The 14,416-nt window shown below is 37.7% G+C and overlaps 1 pseudogene; it reads left to right on the top strand.

Moving 5' to 3' along the window:
• Window positions 1–6,906: 6,906 nt before the first annotated feature.
• LOC140606057 (adenylosuccinate synthetase isozyme 2-like) lies at window positions 6,907–9,134 on the top strand (annotated as a pseudogene).
• Window positions 9,135–14,416: the final 5,282 nt, after the last annotated feature.

Raw genomic sequence — 14,416 nt, 5'->3', positions numbered from 1 at the left:
TGATTTCCAGGAGTAATTTCTTCTCCTCACATTGATGAAAGCAAGAGGCATAATATTGAATTCTATTTTGATATTTTACCTATATTTGAGTAAAATCTTCCCCCTCCATGCTAGCATAACATGAATTACTCTGTTTCTTCTTTATAAGTCACAGCAGCTCATGAAGAAGAAGGAAAAAAAAAAAGCACACATAAGTGCCAGAAGCTTTTAGCGAAGGAAGCATGAGTATGAATAGCTCATAGAGGTGAAAATTCTTCAGAAAAGTTGGACCATTTTCTCTGCTTCTCCTGATGGGAGTTCTTATCACCTTGTGCATGAAATATTTTAATAATTACCTTGTTGATTTCCTTGGCTCAAGACCGGCTCTCCCATCATCATGCATAATGTGGCAATATTAATCTTTCTAAATTGCCATTTGCAGCATGTAATTTTCTTGGTCATTATCGTGCCAAGTTTTCCTACTACCAAAAAATACAAAGTTATTGTCTTAACATCCAAGCCTATTTTAATATGGTCCCATCCAATATCTTAAGCATTGATTCAACACCCTGACTCCTCTTCAGCTGCACACCCCTTACCAACCAGACCAGTGTGTTACAGTCCCTGAACAAATTAGTCTATTTCCACCCCAATGCCTTTGATTACAGTGTTCCTCCTGCCTCTTCAGAAAAAAAAAAAAAGAAAAAAGCTGAGAGAAATGCCTCTCGGTTACTCTAGCTTTCTTGGGCATGTTGAAGCAGCCTTCCAAAGATTCTGATAGCTCTGCTATCCTGCGCCTGTACAGACACAGAACACGAGGAACAGAACCAGAAAGCAAAGCAAAGTCCCCAAAGACTCAAAAAGCTAACAGCCAGGCTACAAAGCAAAGAGAGATCTTCCACAGCTCAAAACTCAGATAGTTCATCTGTACAGTAAAGAGATTTCTGGGATCTCACCAGTGCTCAGATTCCAGTCCTTACTGAAGAGAAAGTACCAAATATTTGAAACTAGTAGAGAATTGAATCAAGCTAAAGCTGCAACAAAGCCTAGACCCAAAAAAATTACAAATTAGTACTCTCTTCTTACCAGCCTGAAAGAAAAAATAGTGTATCTTTTTATTAGAGTAAATGTTCTTTATGTCTATCTCTACTGTTAATTTTTTAAAATGGCTGGTACACAGTAAGAAATTACAGGTTACAAAAAGAAGAAAGAAACACTCAGATCCAGACAGGGACTTTAAAACAAATATGATACATATGTTAAAGCATCTATTAGACAATGTAGACAATACATATAAGCCTATGAAAGATTTCAGCAGGTTAATGTAAATTATAAAAAGAAACAAAAGGAAATGCTGGAAGTAAAAATTATACCAGAAATTAAGAATTCACTTAATCAGCCTAACAATAGATTGTACACTCAGAGGAAAGGAATTATAACTTGAAAATAGAAAACTATACAAAGAAATTATACAAAAGGAGACACAAAAGTGAAAAATTATGGGAAAATCTGGAAGAGAGCATCTGAGATTTGAGAGGCAATACTAAACAGTCTAATATACGTGCTATTGGAATCTCAGAAGAAGAAAAGGAGAGAAAATGGAGACAAAATAAATATTTAAAGAGATAGAGATCAAGAATTTTCTAAAATTGATCAAACACATCAACATCAAGCACAATAAATATAAGATCAGCAAACGTCAAGCAATATTTAAAAAAATAAAAATAGGCATATCATAGTTAAAGGTGAAAATAAACTTCAAAGCAGTCAGGGAAAAGGACATGTTATGTACAGGGGGCCAATGTTACAAATGATCCCTGACCTTTCTCATCAGAAGAAAAGGATGACTAGACATTGAAATGATATCACTGAAGTACTGAAAGAAAAAAACTCTCTAGCTAGAATTCTATAACCCACAAGAATATCCTTCATAAACTGCAGTAAAATAAAGGCATGTTCTAATAAATAAAACCTGAAAGAAGTCATTGCAAATACCTCCACTAGAAGAAATTCTAAAGGCTGGAGGCAAATGATACTGGATAGAAACCCTGAAGAAGAAACTAAGAGCATAGGAAAATACTGGGGTAAATAGAAAAGAGTTTCATCTTCACAATTTTTAAATTTCTTCAGATACTATTGACTGTTTGAAGCATAAATCAGAATAATGTCTTATTAGCTTAAAAACCATCCAGCCCTATTCAGCCCCCAAGTTAAGTGTTTCCCTGACTTTCCTATATAAACTATATCTCAGGGTAACCAAAGAGTTGATAAGGGGAAATTCTCTTTACAGAAACATACCAGTTAATAAAGAAAGATGCAATTAAAATATCAACATTTTGCAATGTCTAATGAATTAAGAGTTTTAGGAAAATATCAATAATTGCTAATAGAACAAAAGAGAAACAACTAAGCATCCTATGAATATATATATATGTATATACATATACATATACATATACACTCACTACTATCTGTGGAAATATTCTTGCCAAAAATAATTTAACCCAAATTTGATCAATCCTCTAGAATTGACAGACACTATGTCTAACTACCAATTTATAGAAAACACAGAAGACTGAATATTCTCCAAGATGCATCATATATAACTATATGTGTCCACTTACTAAAAACACTCTTATTTAGAAAGAGAGGTACATTTTTCATTTTTATATTCTATCCAAGAATACTGAATGTGTTGAATGCTTATCATGTACAACAAAATGCTTTAAAGCCTATCATGTGAATTTCCTGAAAAACGGCACAAATATCTTCTCAGTGCCTAGTTACAGTGTGATAAATCGATTTTAAAAACAAAAATAAAATCTGCAATTAAAAAAAGGTCACACCAGCCTTCATATGGCACTCACCTGAGCCTACCAGAAAGATGTGACTTAACCATGCATGAGCTCAAAAGATGAAATATCCATTCTTGATCCCACCAGCCAGTCCTACTCAGCTTCAAATGCCATCTCACTTCCCAATTGGAATATTAATGAACAGAACACATTATAGCGTCTTCTCCTAATAATTAACTGACATAATTTAGAACTTATGCCTCAAGACCCGTCACATGTCCTTTGTAGTATTGTGAGCATCCTCACATAAATATCAAGAAACTGAAAATAAATAGTGTTGACTACTTGACTTGGCTGAGAATGTATCATTGCAGGTGAGTTTTATGTTTGCATATCTTACTCTTGTGACTCAACTTTCTACCATAACTGAGGGAGGAAATGGAGATCATTTTCTCTAAGAAAAATAAAAATGAAGTACAATCCACCAATATATGAGCTATAGAGACATGGAAACATATTTTAAAGAGAAACTCATAACAGCTGCAGCTTCCTTAACCACACTGGCTGATCAACTCCAATTCATCCACCATAACTGATTTAATATGAGAGTATAATTAGTACTGTTGATTACTATCTGGTGCCAGATATCCCAAATGCCCCACCTTTGTGCTAATTAATCTTGAAAAATTTCCAAGCTTTCCTCTGCCCTGCCTGCCTCTGTTCCCTGCATCAGCACTCACAGAGTATTCTACTCAAAACTAGGCAACAAGAATGGCATCACTTGGTCTTGCTCACAGTTGGTACTCAGTAAACGTTTGTTTATTTGAATCACTGTTCCTTCATCACAGTAATTTTCATTAGGATGGAAAACCAAGAATCAAGATTTAGGCTTGGGTCAGTTTAACTGGCATTGATTTGAAGGCCATGCAAACTGATGTGTTCAACTAATTACTAAAAAGCCATCTTTAGAAAATGCCAAGAGTCATCACAGGAGTAATCTGGTTGGAATACTCTGCATTGAGACCTGAAGGCTGATGGTTATACCATTAGGATGTCTTTTTATGTCACTGACCTAAATGAAATCAGTGGTAATCTAACAGAACTAGCCAGTGATGCTATTAAAAATTAGGCCAAAAGACTAGAGACATTGCATAATCTCTGATTTTTTATATGAACATAATTTTCATTAAAATATCTGTGAAGTAACAAAATATATTTGACAAATGATAGGACATATATCATCTTCAACAAAGATATGGTTCACAACCTTGACATTCTGTGGTCTCTTCCTCATTCTGCCCTGTCCTCCTGACAAATCCTACAACCTCATAAATCCAGCATTACTTTTCCATTCTAAGCCATCCCCTATAAACACAGTGGGTTTTTTCCACAAGCCACCACTGCATATAGTTATGTAAAGTTCTCATTAGGGCACTGGGTGATATATGGAAGTGTTGAATCACTATATTGTACAACTGAAACTGAATTACACTGTATGGTAACTAACTGGAATTTGAATAAAAACTTTTTTAAATGAACAATAAAATTCTCTTAAAGTGGTAAAGGTGGAAGATAGAGGATAATACCAAGAATGGGCCCAAAAACTAGAAGAAGCAAAGTCAAAATATCCAATTTGGACAATTACAGTTCAGCACCAATTGTGGTGAGGTCCGTAGTTTTATTCACACTTCCTAAAGGAAGGTCCAGGCAGCTGCTTAGGGGAACTATACTTTCAATTTGAGAAAGTATATAATACTTTGAGTATTTATAGCCTTATAATTCAATTACTTAATAACTCTTCTTGGAAAGGGAAAGAAAAAGAACAGCCAAGGAGTAGGGTTTTGTGGCGTTTTAAGTTTGCAGCATTCACTGCTCTTGAAAAGACTAACTGTAAGTGCTAACATGAGTCTGGTGAATTACACAAAAATCCAGTGGAATGTGATGCACCTATGTCATATACCAAAAAATGAAGCACTTTTTCTCTCCATCTCAACATGCTTGTCTTCAGCTGTGCCTAGCAGCATCTGCAGGAATGGTCTTGGAGATGAGCACAGAGACAAGGAAGACCCGCTCTTTCATTAGGCTTTCCTCTCTTCAGAGGACTTAAGCCATGATAGCTCTCTCAGGCACCTCTCTGCTTAGTTCTTCACTGAGTCCACTTTCTCCTTCCCTCCCTTGCTGGGAATTCCCCACACTTCAGTGTCATTTATTTCCTCTACCCCAAATCTTCTCTCTCCATATTTTTCTCAGAATGCACTGCTGCAGCCTCAGAACTCTTAACTAGTATCTTAACTAGTTACCTCCCCATTCTATATTGGACAGTTAAAAATCTGCTACAAGGTTAGATCTTATGTCAAGTCAATAATAATAATAATAATAATGAGAATAATAAAAACATAAGAAGGCAGGAGGAAACTTTTGGATTTGATGAATATGTTGATGCCATAGGTTGTAGTGCTGGTTTCATGGGTATATAATTCTCTCCAAATTCAGTAAGTTGTAAACATTGATTATATACAGTTTTTTATATTAAAAAAAATTAAGAATTTATCACTAAGAAAATAATCATGCTTCTCAGAACTATTTGTAAACTTTATTTCTAAAGTAGTCTTTAAATAAATAATTTATTATTAAAAAGTTGGTAGGGAGGATGGAAGATGCCTAGCTGGTTCAGTCCAAAGAGCATGTGGTTCTTGATCTTGGTGTCATGAGCTCAAGCTCCACATTTGGAGAGAGAGTACTTAAAATAAATAAATAAAAATTTAAAGATAAATAAATAAACTCATCTTGAAAATTAAGGTTTAATTTTTCATTCGTAATATCCAAAAAATGCCCGTATAGTTAAGGAAATACAGAAAATATAATACCGAAACATAGAGAAATTTTTAGTGCCCAAAGACAGTAACTATGAATCATTTGTTGTATTTTCTTTCTAGAATTTCTTATATATATTTTTTTATGCAGTTGCATATATATAATGCAATTTGTATATTATGAATATATTATTTGGATTCTACTTTAAAATTTTTATAAAACAAACATATTTTAATATTAATACAAAAAGAGAACTCTAGGTTTAACCTCTACAATAATAAATCATCTTTAACTCCCAAGTCAGAATATTTACTAAATATCTACAGGAGAATATATTTTTGAGTTTAAAAGTGATGGAAGAAATCACTTGAAGAGTCAAGTGTGTTTGTGCAAAAATTTGAAGTGTCTACACCCCCAATTGTAAACAAAAATTAAAAAGCAAATGCTTAACCATAAATATATTGCTGTAAGTATAACAAATTAACATATATAAATATTATAATAATATATGATATATGACAGATAAATCACAAAAGAAATGCAGATCTCATATATATGTGGGAGGAAAAAAAGCACTTGAAGAAATGCAAATTTAAACAATTTAAGGAGAAAAATAGCCATAATATGGATAATTCATGCACAAAATGCTCATATTGTGTCACTATCATATTTCAGATTGGAAGCTATCTAAATGTCCAACACTAGGGTAATGGCTAGCTAATTATGGTACAATTTGTAGTAGGATCAATGGTGAGTCTTTAGGGGATTTTCACATATTTTACAAACAGAATACATTTTCCCAAATAGTGAAGATTTAAGCCGGCTTGAGGAGGCCTTTGTGTAAATATGAAGGACTGGATACAGGCATCACTTCTGCTTATTTCTAAAACTCCCACAGTACAGGGCTGAAGACAAGGGGCAACAAGAAGAACCAGAGAAGGGAAAATAGTGGACATGATAATTCAATAAAATTTCAGGAGGTTTAAAACAGATGGAGAGGTCAAAATTGACTTGGCAGAGCTAAAGGAAGCTGAAACCCAAGTGCCAAGGAGAAATCAATGAGGAATGCTGATTCACCCCCATAGGACCCTTGAAAAAGATCATAAGTCAGCAGTACCAGCTACAGCGTGGGAGAAGCAGGTGACAAAGGAACTGGTTGAAAAATCTTGTGGGGAATAGTAAGTCCCAGGTCCCTCCTTCTAGTTGAGCAGTCAGATGACAATATTTAACTGCCCCCAAAGAGACAGGAGATTTATTCTCTGAGAACAGAAATTATTGCTTAAAGATGCAGGCATGGCAGAGAGTTGTGATGGTGACGATGTCTCAGACTACAAATGGGAATGAAGGGAAAGCCTATGCCCTGATTGAGCTCCCTCCCTCAGTCCAAGAGTGCCAGCAACCAGGCGTAATAACTTCTAGGCTCTAGACTCCAGGACCTCTCTCTGGAAAACTGAATGGTCACAAAGAGTAGCTCCATGATCTCAGGGTCGTGAGCTACAGCCCCAGGTTGGGGGTAGTGATTACTTGAAATGAATGAATAATAAATAAAAAGATACATGGATGGTAACTAGGAAATTTCAACTAGGGACTTGATATTAGATAATACTGAAATTATTGCTAATATTCTTAGGCGTGATTATGGTTTAGTAATTGAAAGACTGTTTTCATTCTAAAAGAGCTGCATGCTGAATATTAGAGCTGATGTATCATAATATCTGTAACCAACTTCCATATATATATATACATATATATATACACACACATAGATATTCCACATATGTACACATTCCACACTAACATCCATATATACATATATACACATATTTCACATATGTACACACTCCACACATATATACACACAACCAATTTCCATATATATATGTGTGTGTATACATTAAGGAAAATGGTAATTTACTAATTATTAAATTTATGTCATGTTAATCATTGAATCTAGGTAGTAGGTATGGTATATGATGCTTATTGTATTGGTCTTTCAATCATTCTGCATATTTGAAATTTTTCATTGAAAATTTTGAAGAAAAGTGTTTATCGTTAAAAAGATAAATACTCAGGCAGACCTTTGGCTCCTTCTCCCTCAGCATGTGGCTGGTGGCCAGAGAGCAGTTCAATTTGCTCACTCCTTGCTGCCTGCGTCCCCTTTGGGATCTCCTCTCATCACTGGAGCCACTGGCACTGAGATCAACCTCATTACATCCTCTTTCTCCAACCTCAATTGTGGCCGCCTTGGGAGTGACTCAGGGCAGGGGACCCAGGTGACCAAGATGCTGGGTGCTCAGAGGGGCAAAAAGGCAAAAGGAAGGCGGTAGAACTGCTGGTGCAAAACACCAACATTGTGTGCCACTGTTGAAAAGGAGAAAATAACACCGGCCATACAGTTATAGGTTCTGTATGTATTATTCCATCTTTTACCCAGTAGAATAATTAACCCAAATGTTACTGCATTCATTGGAAATGCTGTGATAATTCATCTTCCCAGATTGAGGAAGCAGAGGAAAATGTCCAAAAAGGGAAAAGTCTAGAAGGCTAGGGAAAAAAAGGCCTATCATATCTGACAGTGCTAACACTGTATTCAATTATCATCAAGCAACTGATGGTCTCCAGGAGCAACAGAGACAAGAATAAGCAAGGAAAAATGTGAGTACCACAAAAAAGCACATTGGCCTAGTTTATTCTTCCAAAGCTACTGGGAGTGGACTGCAGATATATGATCTTGTTTCTGACTCTGATGGCTTCTCTGAGAGGTTCAAAGTTCTGGCCAACCAATACAAATCATATACCCCACCCTGGAAATCAAGATTGAAAGTGAATTACAAAACCTCAAGAGCTATATGAAAAGGATTAAACCAATGGTGAGAGATAGAGTTTATTTCCTCAAGGGGGCCCTACAGGGACCACCAAAGAAAATCTTGGTAGAAGATGTGAATGCAGCAGTACTAGATACAGATTTTGGAACTTATCCTTTTATAGCCTCTCTGAATCGTACAGTTGGAGGTGTCTATACCCAGTTGGCTATGCCCCCTCAAATACTGGAGATGTGATGGGGTTGTGAAAGGTTACACAACTCAAGTTGGCATTGGTGCCTTCCCTACTTAGCAAAACAATGAAATTGGAGAATTATTACAAACACAAGGTGGAGAGTTTGGGGTAATCACTGAAAGGAAAAGAAAGTGTAGCTAGTTGGACCTCATTTTGCTCAAATATGCTCCTATGATTAGTGAATTTCCTGCATTGGCACTTACCAAATTAAATATTTTGGACATGTTTATGGAAATCAAAGTTGGAGTTGTTTACAAGTTAGATGGTGAAATCATACCTCATTTCCTAGCAAACCAAGAAGTCTTAAATAAAATTGAAGTTCAATGTAAGACTCTCCTAGATTGGAGCACAGATATATCAATGCAAGGACATTTAAAGAACTACCTGTTAATGCACAAAATTACATTCAATTTATTGAAGATGAGCTTTAAATTCCAGGTAAATGGATCAGTGTAAGGAAATCCAGAGTCTATGATTCAATTCTTTTAAGGATTTCCAGTAACATAAGAAACACTCCTTGAGGGGATCCCTGGATGGCTCAGTGGTTCAGCGCCTGCCTTCGGCCCAGGGTCCCATCCTGGAGACCGGGATCGAGTCCTACGTCAGGCTCCCTGCATGGAGCCTGTTTCTCCCTCTGCCTGTGTCTCATCTCTGCCTCTCTCTCTCTCTCTCTCTCTCTCTCTCTTTCTCCCTCTCTCTCATGTCTCTCATGAATAAATAAATTAAAAATCTTAAAAAAAAAAAAGGCAACACTCCTTGAGGTGGGGGAGGAGGGTGTATTTCATTTATGATCTGCAAATTTCAAGAATAAAGACATTTAAGTCAGTTTTAACCCTTACAATTGTTTCCAAACATTTAAGATGGCTGGCTGGTGTGGAGAGAAACTATGGCATGTTTCAGTGTCAGCCACCTTCACTGGCAGAATCGCTGAGTCATATGTTTCTCCTGAGCTGCTCACAGTCGATGTTTTCTTTCAGTCTTTAGAAATAGTGTGATCCAGGGACGCCTGGGTGGTTCAGTGGTTGAACATCTGCCTACGGCTCAGTGTGTGATCCCAGGGTCTTGGGATCAAGTCCCGCATTGGGCTCTCCACAGACAGCCTGCTTCTCCCTCTGCCTATGTCTCTGTCTCTCTCTGTGTCTCTCATGAAAAAATCAATAAATAGCCTTTTTTTAATTCTTAAAAAAAAAAAAGGAAGAATGTGATTCATGTTGTTTGAAATCTAAAATAGAGTTCTTTCAGTGTAGGTTTTCTTCATTACTGTCCTTGTGTTCTTAGGTTTTCCTCTATTAATTGGTAAAAGCAATTAATGAAGTTTTGCACAAATATTGTTTACATTCTGGCTATTCAATGTGTAATCTTTGCTGTCAGAAAAAAATAATGAAAAGAAGGGGTCTGTACACTTTTGTAATGCAATAAATTCTTTTTAACTTGTGAACTGTTAATTTCCTGCTGAGACCATTGCAAATTTGAGCTTTGGCAGGAAGGGGGGATGATATCCATGTATCCTTTAATTTGTACAGAACACAAAACTTATTTTTCTCAACAAGTTATTTAATACATTTAGCATTTAATTAAATTTTCAGAGAAAGGTATTCCCTAAAACAACAATCTTAATGTTGAAATATATGTATTATTAAAAGATTGTTGTGTTATGTGGTGGATATTTTTCTTTAATTATGGGCATTAACTCAGAAATGTACAGCTGTCCTTTTTTAACTTACCATTATTTCTAAATTCAGTGGATTGATTTCTCAACATTGTGCCTGTCGGTATGCCTACAGAAATCATCTAAAAGTGTCCAACTGAACCCAAATTGTCAGTCACAATTTTGATTATGCCTTTATTTTTTTCTTTCTTGGAAAAGAAGAGATGTTGCTTTGACAATTAAGCATAACAAACTGTATTGAAGGTTATCTTTCCATGAGCTATTTTAAATGTTTAAATTAGTTGCCACTTAAAATTATTTTATTAGGGGGCGGGGCAAAATGGCAGGAGAGTAGGGTCCCCAAGTCACCTGTCCCCCCAACTTACCTAGATAACTTTCAAATCATCCTGAAAACCTATGAATTCAGCCTGAGATTTAAAGAGAGAACAGCTGGAATGCTACAGAGAGAAGAGTTCATGCTTCTATCAAGGTAGGAAGGTGGAAAAATAAATAAATAAAAAAGCATCCAGTGGGGGAGGGGCCCGCGAGGAGCCAGGCTAAGGGGGGCAGTGAGAACCTCCAGGACAGGAAAGCCCAGGCCGGGAGAAGCAGGAACTTTACCAATCTTCCCGGAGGGAAAGAGGCTCGCAGGGAACTCGGGCAGGATCCCAGGAGGGGCAGTGGAGCCTCCAGGTTCCCGGGGTCACTAACAGAGGAGGGGCGCCTGGGGAGAGCGCAGAAAAGGGCTGGAGCGCGCCCAGCGGGGGCTCCGCGTGGAGAGGGCCACGCGGCCCGGGAGCGCAATCCCAGCGGCACAGGCCCCAATCCCAGGGCACCGGGGGACACAGCCCAGGATCCTGTACTCCCCTTGGGACAGGCGGAGGCCAGGAGGACACAGGACAGCGAGGACGCTCCTGCTGCTGGGCGCCCCGAGCTGTGCAGATCAGCGCCCCCCACCCCTGGGGCATCCAGGCCCCTGCAGACGCTGCAGGAGTTACTGCGGGAGCTGCCTCTAGAGCTGGAGAGCTGGTCGCTACCACTGTTGTTGTTCCTCCCTGTGCCACCTTGTGCCTGGGATGAGCGGGGTCACCAGGGAACAGGGGCCTCACATGATAATCAGCTCCCACTGAGCCATACACCTGGCAGGGGGCAGGGCAGCTCCCCCAGGTGCACTCACCTGAGAATCAGCACAGCAGGCCCCTCCCCGCGGAGACCAGCTGGAAGGACAGGGGAAGAGCAAGTTCTTGGCTGAGCAGCGCTGGAAAGTTCCAGGGGAAGTCAAGGGATTTATAGTATATAGAATCAGAGGATACCCCTCCTTGTTTTGTTTTGTTTTGTTTTGTTTTGTTTTGTTTTGTTTTTGTTTTGTCTGTGTTTTCTGTTCTTTGTTTTCCTTTTTTTTTCTCTTTTTTTCATTCCTCTTTCCAGTAGAACTTATTTTCAGCCACTCTGCACTGAGCAAAATGATTAGAAGGAAAAACTCACCACAAAAGAAAGAATCAGAAACAGTCCTCTCTCCCACAGAGTTACAGAATTTGGATTACAATTCGATGTCAGAAAGCCAATTCAGAATCACAATTATAAAGCTACCGGTGGCTCTGGAAAAAGGCATAAAGGATTCAAGAGACTTCATGACTGCAGAATTTAGATCTAATCAGGCCGAAATTAAAAATCAATTAAATGAGATGCAATCCAAACTGGAGGTCCTAACGACAAGGGTTAACGAGGTAGAAGAATGAGTGAGTGACATAGAAGACAAGTTGATGGCAAGGAAGGAAGCTGAGGAAAAAAGAGAAAAATAATTAAAATATTATGAGGAAAGGTTAAGGGAAATAAATGACAACCTCAGAAGGAAAAATCTACGTTTAATTGGGGTTCCAGAGGGTGCCAAAAGGGACAGAGGACCAGAAAGTATATTTGAACAAATCATAGCTGAGAACTTCCTAACTTGAGGAGGGAAACAGGCATTCAGATCCAGGAGATAGAGAGATGCCCCTGCTAAAATCAATAAAAACTGTTCAACACCCCGACATTTAATAGTGAAACTTGCAAATTCCAAAGATAAAGAGAAGATCCTTAAAACAACAAGAGACAAGAAATCCCTAACCTTTATAGGGAGAAGTATTAGGTTAACAGCAGACCTCTCCACAGAGACCTGGCAGGCCAGAAAGGGCTGGCAGGATATATTCAGGGTCCTCAATGAGAAGAAAATGCAGCCAAGAATACTTTATCCAGCAAGGTTGTCATTCAGAATAGGAGAGATAAAGAGCTTCCTCCAAGAGAGGCAGAAACTGAAAGAATATGTGACCACCAAACCAGCTCTGCAAGAAATATTAAGGGGGACTCTGTAAAAGAAAGAGGAAGTCCAAGGAAACAATCCACAAAAACGGAGACTTAATAGGTATCATGATGACACTAAATTCATATCTTTCAATAGTAACTCTGAACATGAATGGGTTTAATGATCCCATCAAAAGGTGCAGGGTTTCAGACTGGATAAAAAAGCAAGACCCATCTATTTGCTGTCTACAAAGAGACTCATTCTAGACCTAAGGACATCTACAGCCTGAAAATAAAAGGTTAGAGAACATTTACCATTCAAATGGTCCTCAAAAGAAAGCAGGGGTAGCAATCCTCATATCAGATAAATTAAACTTTATCCCAAAGACTGTAGTAAGAGATGAAGAGGGACACTATATCATACTTAAAGAATCTATCCAACAAGAGGACCTAACAATCATGAATATTTATGCCCCTAATGTGGGAGCTGTCGAGTATATCAATCAATTAATAACCACAGTTAAGACATACTTAGATAATAATACACTAATACTGGGAGATTTTAACATGCCGCTTTCTGTAAATGACAGATCTTCTAAGCACAACATCTCCAAAGAAACAAGAGCTTTAAATGATACACTGAACCAGATGGATTTTACAAATATTTACAGAACTTTACATCCAAATGCAACTGAATACACATTCTTCTCAAGTGCACATGGAACTTTCTCCAGAATAGACCACATAGTGGGTCACAAATCAGGTCTTAACCCATACCAAAAGATTGGGATTGTCCCCTGCATACTTTCAAGCCATAATGCTTTGAAACTAGAACTCAATCACAAGAAGAAATTTGGAAGAAATTCAAACACATGGAGGTTAAAGATCATCCTGCTAAAAGATGAAACGGTCAACCAGGAAATTAGAGAAGAATTAAAAAGATTCATGGAAACTAATGAGAATGAAGATACAACCGTTCAAAATCCTTGGGATACAGCAAAAGCGGTCCTGAGAGGGAAATACATCACAAAACAAGCTCCCTCAAAAAACTGGAAAGAACTCAAATACACAAGCTAACCTTGCAGCTAAAGGAACTGGAGAAAGAACAGCAAATAAAACCTACACCCAGCATAAGAAGAGAGTTAATAAAGATTCAAGCAGAACTCAATGAAATAGAGACCAGAAGAACTGTGGAACAGATCAACAAAATCAGGAGTTGGTTCTTTGAAAGAATAATAAGATAGATAAACCATTAGCCAGACTTATTAAAAACAAAAGAGAAAAGACTCTGATAAAATCATGAATGAAAAAGGAGACATCACCACCAACACCAAGGAAATACAAACGACTTTAAAAACATATTATGAGCAGCTATATGCCAATAAATTAGGTAATCTAGAAGAAATGGACACATTTCTGGAAAACCACAAACTACCAAAACAGGAACAGGAAGAAATAAAAAACCTGAACAGGCCGATAACTAGGAAGGAAATTGAAGCAGTCATCAAAAACCTCCCAAGACACAAAAGTCCAGGGCCAGAAGGCTTCTCAGGGGAATTCTATCAAACGTTTATGGAAGAAACAATACCTATTCTACTAAAGCTGTTCAGAAAGATAGAAAGAGATGGAGTACTTCCAAACTCTTCTATGAGGCCAGCATCACCTTAATTCCAAAACCAGAAAAGACGCTACCAAAAAGGAGAATTATAGACCAATATCCCTGATGAACACAGATGCAAAAATTCTCAACAAGATACTAGCCAATAGGATCCAACAGTACATTAAGAAGATTATTCACCACATCACCAAGTGGGATCCCCGGGATCCAAGGCTGGTTCAACAC

Source organism: Canis lupus, chromosome 1 (genome assembly GCF_048164855.1).
Source record: "Canis lupus baileyi chromosome 1, mCanLup2.hap1, whole genome shotgun sequence".
In the NCBI taxonomy this organism is placed as follows: domain Eukaryota; kingdom Metazoa; phylum Chordata; class Mammalia; order Carnivora; family Canidae; genus Canis; species Canis lupus.
Note: the sequence above shows the minus strand (reverse complement) of the source record. Positions and strands in the feature narration are given on the sequence as shown.